Raw genomic sequence first — 16,994 nt, forward strand, 5'->3', positions numbered from 1 at the left:
CTGTGAACTGTACCAGAGTCCGCCTAGAAGAGGTGGTCTGGGGTACGGTTCATGCGAACTTGGGTCTGGTTCACTTCTGGTATGAATGGTTCACTTCTGGTTCACTTCTGGTATGAATGCCAGACTTCTGGTATAGTTCATCTGGTTCACTTCTGGTATGAATACCTTGGTGACAAGTGCGCACCAAATACCAGTGTGTGTGTGTGTATGTGTGTATGTGTGTGTGTGTGTGCATGTGTGTGTGTGTGTGTGAGACGTATTGTACCTTGGTGACAAGTGGGACTGAGCCAGGGCAAACTCAGTGATAATATCTGTTTGTCTCCTCCAAAAACAGCTTCTGCACACACTGTGTGATGTTCTAAACGTTTGTAATATTTTTGCAGCAGATGGACGCGAGACGCTTTCTGAATGTCCAAAACCAAAAGATTCAGTAACATCAGAATGACCGCGATGTGCGGACGTCTTTCCATTTTGGTGCTTTGCTTTCGTGACTGTCACCTTGCAACGGCGGTAAACAGAAAAGCAGCTCAAAGACGCAAGTGTACCGGGGTTCAGAAGGAAAAAAGAAAGTGTGAACACAAACTAACCCAGAAGGTGGCAAGGAGGGACAATAGAACTTGGGTTTGGTCCAGGCAATTGAACCTAGTGTGAAAGCCCCCTTAGTCATCTGCATTATTTTCAGCAGGTGGGTAAATGGCTGCTTCTTACTCAGGGCTGTTTATGCTAATGAGGGAGAGATCGTCAGTAATGGGCGGGGCTTGATTACATATAAAAAAGGGAGAATGTCAATCAAAGTGTTTCTGCTGACTAAAGAGTAATAATAAAAATAGAATAATGAGATTTTTACCATTAGAGGGTGGCTATATTTACACACTTTTCCCACACAATTGTGTTTAAACCCCTTATAAAAGTGATTTTTGCCTAACAGGCCCCCTTTAAAACACTAGTCTGCATGAGGAGTGCTTTCATTTTAAAACACCATTTTGAAACAAAAACTCACTAGAGTAAAGACATCCTCAGATTCTCAAAAAAGTGAAGATGAGCATTCAGGACAGATGAGTTCACTTGTTTCTAAAAAATTAAACAGATGTTAAGTTCTCAGTCTCAAAAACCAAAGGACAATTCAGATTTATTGAGCAACTAAAGCAGAAAAGCAGCATGAGCTACACTATCTCACAGCAATTCATAACTTTTTGAGTTAATGGCTAATTTGTAATAATTTATATGATCTCATCGATACATTTTAGTACAATTTGCTCATCCACCATTGAGGAGTATGTTTAGTGGTGGGGTTTGGGGGTATACCTTCTTTTAAAAATCATACATTTTTAAACAAATAAAATTGTATGAGTTATGCTCTTTTCTAACAATACTTCAATAGTTAAGCTTCCTCTTGAAATCAAGCTGGTACGAGTGACTGATACATAATAAATAATAATTCCTTACACTTATATAGCGCTTTTCTGGACACTCAAAGCGTTAAAAAACATTTATGGGGGAACCTCCTCATCCACCACAAGTGTGCAGCATCCACCTGGATGACGCGATGGCAGCCATATTGCACCAGACCGCACACCACACACCAGCTGATTAGTGGAGAGGAATGCAGCTGGAAATGGGGATGCAGTGCTTAACAAACAATACATAATTATTATTTTTTTATTATTTAACTTATTACACACTGTTATTATATTCTGTTTCTTTTCAATGGGTTTAGGTAAAAAATAAAAGACATCGTCCTGGTTACGTACGTAACCCACGTTCCCCGAATAGGGAACGGAGACGTGTGTCTGTATAAAACAGACTTTGGAAGTGCTTCCAAAGTCTGTTTTATACAGACACACGTAGAAGTTCCATATGAAGGGGAACTACAATTTCTCCTGCTTTTATGCTATTTAGAAGCCATGTGCACCCACTGACAGGTAAAATCTGTTTCTCTATCTTTCAAGTTCAAAGCAAACTTGAATGCCAAAGCAATTTAGATATGTACATAAAAATAACCTATATAATATATTAACATCAAATTAATAAAATAATCAACAAATGAGAAATAAATGACAGAAAAAGGATTAAAAACAAACAATAACTCTAAAAATGATCATAATTACAAGATTAAAACCAGTAGATTATTCAAATAAAGCAAATGCGTTGATTAACCATTACTAATGGTGTTCATACATTTTGCAGCCAGTTTAGAACTGTCATTTAGTCTAGTATATTTAGTCTAGTATATGTATTCTAGTATATGGAAAAGTTTTTCTGAGTCGTTTAGAAATAAAATCTGTGTGGGAAGCACTGGGAATGGTTAAGCCTGTTTTATACTTGACACATCTGCTAGTTTGCTTGAGTGCGCGCGGTGGATGTGACGTCATCGCAGAGTTTGCGGAGGTTCGCTTTGTGTGCGTACAACATGATTTCGGCCAGCGGAGCGCATGATTTTTTTTTTGAGACTCGAGCGAACAGTGCGCGCGCCACCGCGTTTGATTTGAGTTGAATATGAAACACTTTGAAGAAATTTTGTCTGAAACAGTACGACTGTACAGACATCTTTATGATTCGTGATCATAGAGATAACCAGATGATCAATAATTCTTGGCTAGAAATTGCAAAAGTCGTGTGAAAGGAGGAAAGATTTTGTTAAAAGGTTTGGACAAACCTGAGAGGTTTGTTAAAGCCAAAAGAGACCATGGCAAAAGTTGAGACCCGGGTACACAATTTCAGAAGTATGTTTTGACACTATACATAGGTTTTACACTGATGTATATATTACAATTTTGAATTTAAAGGGCACCTATGAAGAAAAATCTACTTTTCAAGCTGTTTGCACAGACATGTGTGTAGATATAGAATATAGACCGTCATATTGGGGTGATATAAACACACCCAGTCCTTTTTCTCAATTTAACAACATAAAAACGGTGGACCAATTGGAGCGGTTTTCAGACCAACTGCAACGACGTAGGAGTGCGGTCCCCCTGCCCACCGAATAGATTGACAGCTGCATATTAACATGTCCCACTAGTCACGTGTATAATCATATCAACAAGACAGGACGTGCGCAAAGCAACCAGGAATAAAAGGTCTGTTCAGTTTGCTAGGATCATTAATTATCATCAAATGTGATCAAGAGTGAGTTTCACATGTTTAAAATGTTTTAAAACAGAGCATGTGTGTAATGAATTACAGCAATTTACTTCAGCTTTACTTTATCACCACAGCCGCGTGTCAGAACAATTATAAAGGAAGACGCTTCAATCCCAGTTTGTGGACGTTAAAACAGGTTTATTTTGTACATTAGCATAACAGATATCCATACAGCAGTGGAGATTAACCTTGTATCCTGTCACATATGTGTGCAAAAAGAGTGCAAAGCTAAACACGCGCGCTGTCTGTGTGTGTATCTGTGTGTGTGCGTGAACTTTGTAACAACATTGTGTGTGACTCATCGTTGCAACTCCTCAACAAATGCATCAAATACTCATTGGTAAATTTCTTACTGTAGTATTTCTCACAAACGCTACGTGAGATCTTCTTCATTTATGTCTGTCTGTGTCTGAAGCAGTCGAGGGAGGAGGCATGCTGAAAGGCATGTAGAAACGGTGGGCAGGGAGGACTAGCCTTAAAGGCGCAGTACAACAAAACCGCTACCTGATGCTAAAAGGAATAAAATAGAAACTTATAAAGGTATAATAATATTCTGATGGGTGTTTTAAGGTGAAACTTTACAGACACATTCTGGAGACACAAAAGACTCATATTAAATCTGAAATATGGGTAACCTAGGTGCCCTTTAAAAATATTTAATACTTACAAAACTATAATTAAGTAAATTATTTCTTTGATAACTGGAAAGCAATATTTAAACCTATGGGTTTACAATATACTGATGCCCTGTTTATCTGGGATTTCTTGGTGATAATGGTCAGGAATGTCAGACCATTATTGCCTTTTTAGCAAAAGAAGAGGACAGAAACTAACCTGACAGAAATGTGTGAACTGTGGAGCAGGCTAAATCTAAAAAAAGTCAGTATTTTTTAGTAAGTGTACTTTTTTTTGCTTTAATTCTTGCCATAATAAAAAAATATATATTTGTAGAGCAACCAATGTTCTGTTAACATTTTAGGAAACTTTAATAGGTAAAACTGTCCGAGAGATGAACAAAAGCAAGTGATGCATTAAAGTTTGATTTAAAAAATCTTGAATGGTTACAAAAATCCTTATAATCATTAAAACAATTTATAAAAATAATGAAAATAATTAATTTAAAAATCTTGAACAATATAAATGATATGACGTAGTTCCATAAACTTTCTACTTCTCTGTTTATCCGTCTGACTGTACGGTGGGGTTACTGTTGTTTTAAAGAATATCACAACGGCGAACGCGGCAAGTATAAATTGTTATGTGAGGTGCGCACGCAGTTGGCGTAGGTTCGTGATGTGGTGCCAGGCAAAAGTATAAATTCAGCTTTAGGACGCCATGACGGACAGAGGCCAGTGGGCAAATTTAACCAGGATGCTGGGGCTAAACCCCTCAAAACTCTTTTTCGAAGAACATCCAGGAATTTTAAACAAAGTTCCGAAAGACAGCGCTCACTGAGCAGTATAGATTTCACAGTAATTTACTGGGGCGTTAGGACCCACACAGACCGCAGGCTGAGCGCCCCCTGCTGGTCCCACTAACAGCACTTATGGCAGCAACCTAGCTTTCCCATGTGGTCTCCCATCCAGGTACTGACCAGGCACAGCCCTACTTAGCTTCAGTGGGCGCCTATGTGAGAGTTGCAGAGAACTAGCTGACAGCATACACATTGGGGTACTACAGAGACGTACTGTATTTTGTCGTCAAGATGACTTCTGTGGTTATTAGATAATGTTTCATCCTGCATGCGTTACAACAGCATGGTTTCATAGACATGGATTGAATGTGTTTGACTGTCTAGATCTGTTTCCTACTGAAAATACAGCCCAATCAGAAGATGAAGAACAACACAGATTAAGGAGCAGCTCAATTCTTGTTTGCAAGATTAGCCAAAAATCTTGCTTGTAAAACTTTACAATTTTATTTCCTCTAATTAAGAACAGTGAAGTGTTGCAATTAAAAAAATATATTTACAGAATGCAAAAAAACACAAAAAAACAAACAAACATTGGCAATATTTTCTTTGTACTTTTATCAATTAAATGAAGGATGATAAGAATTACCAAATCACATCTCCTTAATCTTCTTGCATTTTAGAAAAACGTCACAACTTGTTCAGACATGGAGTTGTAAACAAATCTTGTCAGAGTAGAACAAGGTCAACATTGGTCCACTGAGTGGTGGGCATTTGTTAACCAGACCACCGTTCTGCTGCATTCTTATCTATCCATTAATTCCTCCCTTCCAGCCATCAATCATCCTTATTATGAATCATTGAAATGTTGTTGTTTTCCATTGATATATCAACCCACAATTATCTGATTACTTGCTTAACTGTGTAACTCATTGTTTTGAATATGCATGATTTGAATGACATTAGGAAGCCTTTTTTCTTTTTTCTTTCTCCTTTGGCTTTTCTGTCAAAACTACAGTGATATTCAACATTTCTATTGCTTTCTAACATTGCTCTGACATGCCAAAGTCCCAGCGCTCCGCCGGGACACTTAAGATTTATCTGACTCATCAGTTCCCCATTCAGCCGTGGATACATCGGGTCCAGGGGAATTTACCCAGACAGGTTTGATGAATTTCTGTATTCCCCCTCAAACTGTAGACCGGGAGTTTCTCCAAAGTATGTCTCTTTGGGCAGAAATACAAGAGGTGTGCACAGGAACACCGTGACACATCTGTGACTTTCTTTACCCCTCTTGCTTTTCTATGCTATATTTTAGAGCCATTCTTCTATTGCAATAAGAAATAAAATACTTAAGTAAACAGTAAATATACATGCATAAATATCAATGTATGCAAAAATACACACAATTTGTAACTTACAAATGAGAGATTGGAAATTGGATTGGGACAGCATTGGAAAAATGTAGAGGTCACAAATAATTTCTTAAAAAACTGACTGTGTATTTACATTAACAATTCACCAACAATAAAATGTTAGGTAATACTTTAGTTTAAGTTCCAATTCTTACTCTTAAGTGGTGGCTAATTACCTGCCTATTAATACAATATTGTCTGTTTATTTGTGTTAAGTACTCTGCATGATCTTATTCTCACTAATCCCAATACCTAAGCCCAATTACTACCTTAATCCTTATGTACTGTTGGGGATGTTTTCATCCACTCTAGGGGGATTTTGAGTCTTAATTTGGCCATAAATATTTCTGTGTTTCAGCTAGCAGAATGATTTTTGGTGACAAATCTTTATTTCACACATATTTTGAGAAAATGCTTTGAATTTATTTCCCCAAAACTCAACAATACACTCTGGGCAAATTTACTACCCTTTTGTTATGTTAGGGATGAAAACATCCACTGAATTAAACTGCTGTAAAAATGCATCAGATTAATATTTTTTTCAAATTGCTTTGCATAAATCTGGAAATCAACCTCAGTCCTGATCAAAACTACTCAGTCCTGCTTAAAACTACCTTGCTTACAAAATTACAAGATTTTAAATCTTTAATTGCCAAATTAATAAATGATGTCACAGATTTAGTGAAAAAAAAAACACACACAAAATAGCTTATTTTCAAAATAAAAAGTAATAATGGACTGATTTTTTTTTTACCTTTTATCAAAGTCTTGGAAATGTGAACCAACATTGCCTTTGATGCACTGTTTTTGATTGATTTTCACCTTTTCTTCCTAATGTACTGTTGGTGGCTGATTTTGCCTCATTGGCTTCCATTATAACCATTTTCCATTTTTATTACAACACCATGACATCATATAATTATGCAGTTTTGATTGTTGGTGGTTTTCCCTGTTGGGAAGTGGTCAAATTTGTACATTTTACTGTTGATCATCAGTTGGCACCCTTAGCCCTTTAGATGGGCCTTAGTTTCTTGATTTTATGTGGAGTATAACAGCAAATCAAAGTGTGTGTATGTGTGTCTGTGAGTGTGTGAGAGTGACCTTTACGCACTCACCTTGATGTGTCTGAGAAAATCAAAATACGCATCTCCGCTCTCCGAACTATATGCAATAAATGAAAACAAAGACTGTATTTATGCACCATCAAATGTGCTTATAATGGAAGTCAATGGAGCAAAAACAGCCACCAACAGTAAATTATCAATGCTTCAAAGTCAGTGTTGTTACTAAACATTCACATGTCCAAGACTGTGATAAAAGGTAAAAACTAAATCCACTCCACAATAACTTTTTATATTGAAAATACGTCATTTTGTGTGTTTTTTTCACCAAAACAGTGACATCATTTGTGAACTTGCCAATTAAAGTTAAAATCTAACTAAAGAGTTAAAATCCTGTAATTTATTTAAGCAATTTAGTAGTTTTGATCTACTGAAGATGTTGATTAACAGATTTTTGCAAAAACAATTTGAAAAAAAATTTATCTGATGCATTTTTACAGCAGTTTAATTGAGTGTTTTCATCCCAACACAACAAAAGGGGAGTAAATTTGAACAGTGCACAAGGGTTAACAATTAATAAGCAGCCAATTAAGAGTTTATTAAGGCAAAAGTCATATTCTTGTCATGTTCTTGTTATTAAGTTCTTGCATCCTTGTTTTGCATTCTGAGAAACGTTTAGGATCATTGTAAAATCAAAACATCAAAAAAAGTCTATGAAATTACCATGAAGAAGAAAGAAAGATAATATACCAACTTACTGAAATGTTAAACTAGCACATCATCATTAAGTGAAAGGAATATATATATAAAATTTATTTTTAACTTTTTTTAACAGATAAAAATCTGAACTAAATTCAATAGAGCCAATTTCCTTCAGAAGTCACATAATTAGGTATTAATATTTTCCTGTGTGTAATTTCAGTATAAATACAGCTGTTCTGTGAAACCCTCAATTTGTTATAGAAAATTATTGAACAACCAGAATCATGAAGTCCACTGAACACACTATACAGGTTAGGGTTAACTTTGGGAAAATAAAAAAAGTTTAAAGCAAGATTAGGTTACAAAAATATCCCAAGGTTTAAAGACCTCTAAAAGCACTGTTCAATCCACCATCTGAAGATAGAAAGAGTTTGCCACAATTACAATCATACCAAGACACAGGGGTCCACCTAAAAGGCTAATTCGTACAAATTCATAGTAGTTCAGTCGTACGAAGTTGTACGATTTTAAAAAGGAGGCGTGGCACCTAACCCCACCCCTAAACCCAGCCGTCATTGGGGGATGAGCAAATCGTACTAAATCGTACAAATTAGATCATACGAATTCATACGAATTAGCCACTAAATCAAAAGGTTACGAATTGTCGTGAGATTGTGTTGGACATGCCGAATCAGAGAAGCAACCAAAATGCGAACTCTGGAAGAACAGTAGAGATCCACATCTACAGAGATCAACAGTTCCAGGACAACAATAAGTCCAGCACTTTAAAAATAAATAAATAAACAAACAAAAATAAAAAATAGCTATGGGGTGACACGTGACTCAGTGGCTAGCAGTGTTGCCTCACAGCAAGATGGTAAATTGAATAAGCTAAATTGGCCATAGTGTGTGTGAATGGATGTTTCCTGGTACTGGGTTGCAACTGGAAGGCCATCCGCTGTGTAAAACATATGCTGAATAAATTGGTGGTTCATTCTGCTGTGCGACCACTGATGAATAAAAGGACTAAGCCTAAGGAAAATGAATGAATGAATGAAAAAATTTGCTACATTTAGCAGGATTAGCTCCATTTTTTGACAGCAGATGTCGATACTTGTCGATATCTGGATGTTTTGCTAATAGTATTTACCACTTCACTCTGCTTCTGAAGGCCCTTTCATAGTGAGTACAAAAAAACAAACAAACAAACAAAAAGTCTTCACTTCAGAAATCCATCATGGGACAATGGCAAGGAGAAAACCATTGTTAAAAGAAAGCGATAAAAATTCCAGTTTGCTCTTTTGTGACAAGCCATGTCAGGAGGATAGTGTCATTTCATCGATTTCATATACAGCAAAAATATACAACATTCCAGTTAGACAATCCAATTTAATGGATACGTTTACAGTTTATGCTAAATTCAGGTTTACAGTTATGTGCTTCAACCCCATTGTTAGGCAACTATTAAATCCCTCTGATTTGGGGAATACTTTATGGGGACAGGTTTAGGGGTAGGAAAACACGTGGAAGAAGTTATTCTGGTCAAACGAGATTAGAATTGAATACAAACACCTCACACTTTTTTATTTTTTCTGTTTTCTGTTCACTTCACATTTTTATGCTACTTTTTGTTGGTCTATCAGATAAAATCCCAATACAATACATTCATGTTTGTGGTTGTAGCATAACAACACGTGGCACTGTAGATTGAGGCACTATGGATCAATCACGGTGCAATATTCCTGCTATAATTACTGCTTCCATAATGTCTGACAAATAAAAATAAAATGAAAACTGAAGGAATGTTTATATGTCAAGAATCTATTAAAACATGGAAACTTTTTTCATTACATTTGCTAAAAAGGTTTTTGTTCAGGACATTTTCAGCCTTTTCAGGCCCAAAGGTCAAAATGCATAAAAGGGGTTCTTTTTTAGTTGAAAGGGGATGTTGTGTAAATGTCCACTCAGTTTGCCATACATCAAAGTTCAGTTATTAACATTAAATATAACAAAAAATTGGCATAATATCAAAAACTGCAATATACAAACAACATTAGTTAATAAGTGCCATGATGTGTGAGAACACCTGCAATCGCCTGGTTTCCACCCTTAAATGTTAATAAAGGTGTCATGCATATTTCAGAGATGTAAACAGAAGCAGGTGAGGCTGGACTCAAGACTGATTTATTTATGAGGGACTTTCTTGTAAGGGTGGGGTTTACAGGGGGCTGTCCTGTTTGCATATCTGCGTGTGTGTGTGTGTGTGTGTGTATGTCAGCTCGGGTGCAAGTGTCACAGCACTGGTTTCTGAGCAGAGTCTATGTCTGACTTCGGTTGGCTCCCAGAGGCTTGCTAAGGGCACAATGCACTGACAGCTCCACAGTTTATTCAAACACAATCACGCAACATAAACAGCACCGCTACCGAGCTTGTGCCTGTATGCGGGAGTCCCCTGGGAATGTGCAGTTTGATAAGAAAATAGGCAATTTTCTTTGGAGAAGAGACCTTCTTTTCATTGAAAACAGTCCCAAGGCCCCTGCTTCACACACGGGGGAACTGTGCAATGATAGTTTGCATGCTTTACATGCTCCATCATGTTGCCTTGAATATATTCACCCATTTAAAAATGGCCTCAGACAAGACAGGTAGGTAAATTGTCTGCCCCTGAGGATAGGAAATCAATTGCGAAAAGAAAAGACATGTTTGCGTACCTGACAGCTTTGGAAATGCTTGACTTTCAGAGAACAAAAAGGGGATAGAACAAACAAAATTCAGATCATGGGGAGCACACAAAATAATAAGAAAAACTAATTATAATAATATAATTAATAATAATATCACTAATATATATATATATATATATATATATATATATATATATATATATATATATATATATATATATATATATATATATATATATATATACATATATATATATATATATATATAGACCAGGCATCTTCTATTGTCCAATTTTGGCTAGCCTGTAAAAATTGTAGCCTCAGTTTCCTGTTCTTAGCTTACAGGAGTGGCAACCCAGTGTGGTCTTCTGCTGCTGTAGCCCATCCGCCTCAATGTTTGACATGCTGTGCCTTTAGAGATGCTCTTCTGCATATCACAGTAATAAGTAAAAAACTTAATTTATAAAATAAAAAATAATATCTTTTTACCTTGCATTTAATGTTTAAATGTTCTCTCAAATAATATCTCTACTAAAAGACAGAAAATATTACTGTACAAACTGTATTGTAAATAAATCAGATGAATATTTTCATATTAGTCAATAATGTTACTGTAATTAATTAAAAAACTGAATAAATATAGATTTACACACATTTACACAAGTAAATAAACAGAATTAATGATGGGCTAAAAATCTGTGGAATTCTGTGGAAAATCTGCAAGATTCTGCGCGTGCAGATTCCGTGTGGGCCTATTAAGTAATTATTTGAGTTACTGTTGCCTTTCTGTCAGCTCAAACCAGTCTGGCCATTCTCCTCTGATCATCAACAAGGTATATTTGTTGTCATGTGTATATTTGTTGTCATATCTATATATATATCAGAATCAGAATCAGTTATATATATATATATATAATTAAATCTGCTGTAAAATCCTTGAATTTGGACATAAAGTTGAGGTCAGAGTTATAAGCCAGCCTGAATTTTTTGCCCCCGTTTATTTTTTCCCCAATTTCTACTTAACAGAGAGAAGTTTTTTTTTTTTTACATATTTCTAAACATAATAGTTTGATTAATTCATTTCTGATAACTGATTTCTTTTAACTTTGCCATGATGACAGTAGATAATATTTTACTATATATTTTTCAAGACACTTTTATTACAGCTTAAAGTGACATTTAAAGGCTTAACTAGGTTAATTAGGTTAACTAGGCAGGTTAGGGTAATTAGGCAAGTTATTGTATAATGATGGTTTGTTCTGTAGACTATTTTCTTGTTTTGTAGAAAAAATTAGCTTAAAGAGGATAATAATTTTGACCTTAAAATGGATTTAAAATTTTTTTAAATTGCTTTTATATATACCTGAAGGAAACCCATGTGAACATGAGGAGAACATGCAAACTCTAAACAGAAATGCCAACTAACCCAGCCGAGGTTTGAACCAGCGACCTTCTTGCGGTGGAGTTTGAAAAATGTCTGTTTGTGATTTATTGTCTGTTTTTGTGTGGCAAATTACGTTAACAAACTGCCTGTACTTTTAATATTTTATATTCTCTGCACTATTTCTTAAACAATATCTTGTGACAACCTACTGAAATGCCTATAAAAATCTATTTGTCAATCTGCAGTGTTGAATTTTCGACACTGAAAGTCGACAGAGCAGAGATAAAATTTCCATAAGCAATTCACATCCGTAAATAAACAGAAAACACTGTGTGAACCCCAATATACGGAACCTGTTAAATAATGGATATTTTTTTACAGTGTGGATATAACAAATAATAGATGAAAACATTGATCGATCGACTGACCAACTGATTGATTGAACAAAAATGGATAGATGGATGTAAATAACTATACATAGACAGACAGACGGACAGACAGACAGACAGACAGAGGAAATGACTGACTTTCAGAGAGGCATTTATAAGAAATTAAAACACAGCAAGTTGTATTTCTGAAAGGAAGAAGGTGGAGGAGTTCTCAGGTGGGAGTTCCAAATGTTAATGGCTTAAATTAGGGTCACCGCAACAGGAAATCGCAGACGACTGGGGTGTCATAATTCATCAGAGCCGCGCTCAGTAATGCAGTGTAGGAATAGGAGATGCAGGAAAGTCAGCCTTTCTTCCACCATGACCTCATACTGCCAATACGTCTCACCACAAGACATGCTCTCCGCCATTTAGACCAGAGAGATGATTTGTCAGTCTCTCTCTCGCTCGCGCTAACCAGCAGCTGGTGCAAATACACCTCCTTCTGTCACTATGAGCCAGTTTCTTGTCATTTGCGCAACTATTCTTACCACAATTTCTGTTTTCTTTCTCGCTCCATCTACAAGCTGAGTGTGCAGACTTTAGCGGAAAACTTTCTGCTCTCTTTCTGTATTATTAGGACCTATAAAGTGGAACAAGGGTAAACTAGGACATGAACCGGGGGCCTTTTAAATGAGAGCAGAGAAGATACATTTTTGATATAAACATTATAATTGATTTGGAGTTTCTTCCATTATATGCATCTTTTTAGCTTGTTAGAGGTGCTTTCTGTGTCGTATTATAGAGAGTTTGGCCACAATATCCTATAAATCTGTCAGTATGGTCTTAATAATAGATTGGAGGAGAGAATGCCAACAACTTTCCTCGGTTCATTGACAACATTACTGAAACAACAACAAGTGAGGGTCTTAAAGAGGCATAAAATGCAGAACATTGCGTGTGGCGGTTTCTCAGAGAGACCCTCAGGGCTGCAGTTTACAACACACACTGCCAACTTTTAGACAGGGTATCAATCCAAAAGCCTGGATACTTGAGCATTGTCTGTCAGCGAATATCAAGTGCACTAAATCTAAGATTACCAAATTAAGAGGAGGCACTTAAGTGAGGTATCTATTAGACGCACACACATATGCACATATGGGAAGTCAAAACGTATGCAGTTTTTTCATGCACTTATGCTTTTTGAATTGTAATAATCACCATATTAATAAATGGAAATAAATTTTTTTAATGAATGTAAGATTTAGTATATTATATTTGTTTACTTCATTTACTTACATTTTAAAATTACATTCGTATTATATTTTCCTTCTGCTGTTTAAAGACAATAGCACTCAAGCTTCATGATACTCAAGTATTTTTTTCATAAAACTGAATAAGAATTAAATTATTAAAATAATGAATAATAAATATTAAAACAGGAAATGTAAAACTCTTATTCCAATTGAAAGATTAGTTACTATTTGTTGAATTAATTCATTTAACAATTAATTATTAATAATTTCCTATATTATCTATTTTTAAAATTCAGTTCAGCATTGAAATTGTTATTTCTGGACATTGTTAACATAGGGTACTTGGCGAAGGTAGTCCTGAGCCCATGTGGTGATATTGCTTATAGATGAATGACGAATTTTTAAATGAGCAATTATTTTAAAATGTTCTACTAGCTCATTTAAAAACAGTAATACTTTACCTGTATTACAAATATTTAAATACTACCTAAATAAGCAAATATAACAAATAGGGAAATTTGTAAATATTTGTTCGGATGCATTTTTAAATTGCTTTCTCAATTGCTTTAAAGGCAGAAATAATAAACCTTTTTATATTTTCATATATTCATTTATTTAGATTTTTATTCATAGTATTTGTTCTGCTCTTTTAAAATAACTTGTACTTAAAGTACTTGACCTGCATAATAAATATTCAAACAAACAAATCAATACACCATGTAGTACACCAATGTATACCAGGTAGATCTACATAGTTAGATCTACAACCCCAAATCAGAAAAGAAAGCAAATAAAAAAATTAATTCTAAATTTACCTTGACTTTCATTGCAGATAATACAACAAACATTATTTATTATTACATTATTTAGTGTGTTCTTTGTGATTTTAATTATATTTTTTAATAACACGTATTGCATTTTTGGTTCTTGCAACACATTTCAAAAAAAGTTGAAACAGTACAGCATTTATCACTTTGTAATGTTGCCATTAGTTTTCACAACACTTAAAAGATATTTGGGGACTGAAGATATCAAGTGATGAAATGTTTCAGGTGTAATTTTCTCCCATTCTTCCAGCATACAAGTCTTAAGGTGGGCAACAGTACGGGGTCTTCGTTGTCGCATTTTGCACTTCAAAATGTGCCGCACATTCTCTATTGAAGACAGATCAGGACTTCAGACAGGCCAGACAAGTGCTTGTATCATCTTCCTCGGCAGCCAGGACTTTGTAACCTATGCAGAATGTGGTTTTACATTGTCTTGTTGAAATATGCACCTGCGTCTCTGGAAAAGGCAGCATATTGTGCTCCAAAATCTCTGTACCTTTCAGCATTATTGGTGCCATCATAGAAGTGCAAGTTTTCTTTGCCAAGGGCACTGAAACAACCCAATACCATGACAGACCCTGGCTTTTGAAATTGTTGCTGGTAAAAGTCTGGATAATCCTTTTTTTTCTTTGGTCCAGAGCTCACAGCATTCATTTCTCCCCAAAAAATACCTGAAATACTGATTCATCTGACCACAGTTCACTTTCCACTGTGTGATGGTCCATCCTAGATGCCTCCGAGCCCAGAGAAGTTGATGGCGCTTCTGGACATTGTTAACATAGGGCTTCCTTATTTGGCAAAGGTAGTCCTTAGCCCACGTGGTGATATTGCTTATAGATGAATGACAATTCTTGATGCAGTGCCTGAGAGATCGGAGATGCGATCTGAGAGATCGGAGATCACGGTAGTTCAGCTTAGGCCTGCACCCTTGTACTTTACACACTGAAATTCCTCCAGATTCCTTGAATCTTTTAATTATGTTATACACCGTTGAAGATGAAATATCCAAATGTCTTCCTGTCTTTCTTTGAGGAACATTGTTTTTAAACATTTCAATAATTTTCTCACATATTTGTTGGCAAACTGGCGATCCTCTGCCCATCTTTGCTCTTAAAGGACTAGACTTTTCTTGGATACTGCTTTTGTACCAGATCATAATTACATTCACCTGTTGACATCACCTGTTTCAAATCACATCATTACTTAACCAATTTACCTGATTACTAGCTTTAAGCTGCTCCTGTCACAACTTTTTTTTTGGAATGTGTTGCAGATCTGAATGACAGGAAAGGATGTATATTTACAAATGGAATTAAGTTAACCAGACAAAACATGAAATACTTTGTGCTCATATTGTCTGCAATGAAATACAAGTCAAAGTAAATTTGGAACTCACTACTTTCTTTTTATTTGTGTTTTCTGTTCTGTCCCAACTTTTTCTGATTTAGGGTTGTATATACAGTCAAGCCTTGGGGTATGGTTAATTTCAAGCTTGACTTTAAATAGAACTTATTCAGATGTTATTTTCAAGACTTAAAATGTTTAAGCTCACTTTTGAAACGCTTCTATATGTCTGTGAAAGATTCCACAAAAAATTATTTCAATGAAAATCTACATTCTTTAGATTATGAAAATATTCTTTACACTATGAAAAATGTTTTTTTGAAAAACTCTTCACAAAAATGTTCTTTGGGGAACAAAAAAAATCTTCTACTATTTAGTGGGGTACACAGGGGCATGGACCCTGAACCCAACAACTATGACATCACTGCAAAAGCCAATTTTTGGTTTATTTTGGCACATTTATTATTTTAAAGAGTGTAAAGTATATCTAAATAAAGACACACGAATCTCACCTGAACAGTTGCACTTATTTTATCTATGTGCCAAATTCATACTGTACTAGAGGCCAAGAACAAGAACCGGAAAAAAGCTAATTAGTGTTCAAAGAGAGTTAAAGTAAGCACACAGTAAAAAAAAGGTTTAGCTACTCAAACTTGATTTGACTGTGAACTAAATCAATGTGAAACAGCTTGAGATTCCGACACAACAGCAGAGAAAAGAAATGAAGATACTTGCAGACTTTATCAGTCAGGCGATGTGTTTTTCTCCAGTCACACCAAACCTGCAGGAAAATACTTTCAAAACAAAGTGCTGGATGTCATTACTGATCATTCAAACTCATTCCAAAACATCATTATCTTGTAAATCTAGAGGAATGTCAGAAAAATTAAAGCTGCCTTGACCATATACAGGTCTCGTCCGGGCATCCTGGGCACATTAAGAATTAATGGACTCCTCGTCATGTCCTTTCCTTGAACTGCAGATACTTTGCAAACATTTCTACACACCTAATAATTATAAGGACAAAAAATGAAAAGGTGTTTTTGTGCATCTGGAAATGAATTAAAAGACAATGACCTGGCAGAGAGCAGGACTGCGACTTTCTGTTTAAAAGTTTATTTTACTATTTGAACTGATACTTTTTTCTTTAAAGATGTACTTTGAGCATGAATAAATATATAAATTAACTTCCTTTATTTATATTCATTCATTCATTCATTTTCTTTTCGACTAAATCCCTTTATTAATCCCTTTATTAATCCTCACACTTCACTTGTCACAAACCTGCTTGACTTTCTTTTTTTCTGATGAACACAAAAAAGATATTTTGCAAAATGATGCTGGAGACCGGTAACCATTGACTTCCATAGTAGGAACAATAAAATAATTATGAAAGTC

Source organism: Danio aesculapii, chromosome 6 (genome assembly GCF_903798145.1).
Source record: "Danio aesculapii chromosome 6, fDanAes4.1, whole genome shotgun sequence".
NCBI classification, from domain to species: domain Eukaryota; kingdom Metazoa; phylum Chordata; class Actinopteri; order Cypriniformes; family Danionidae; genus Danio; species Danio aesculapii.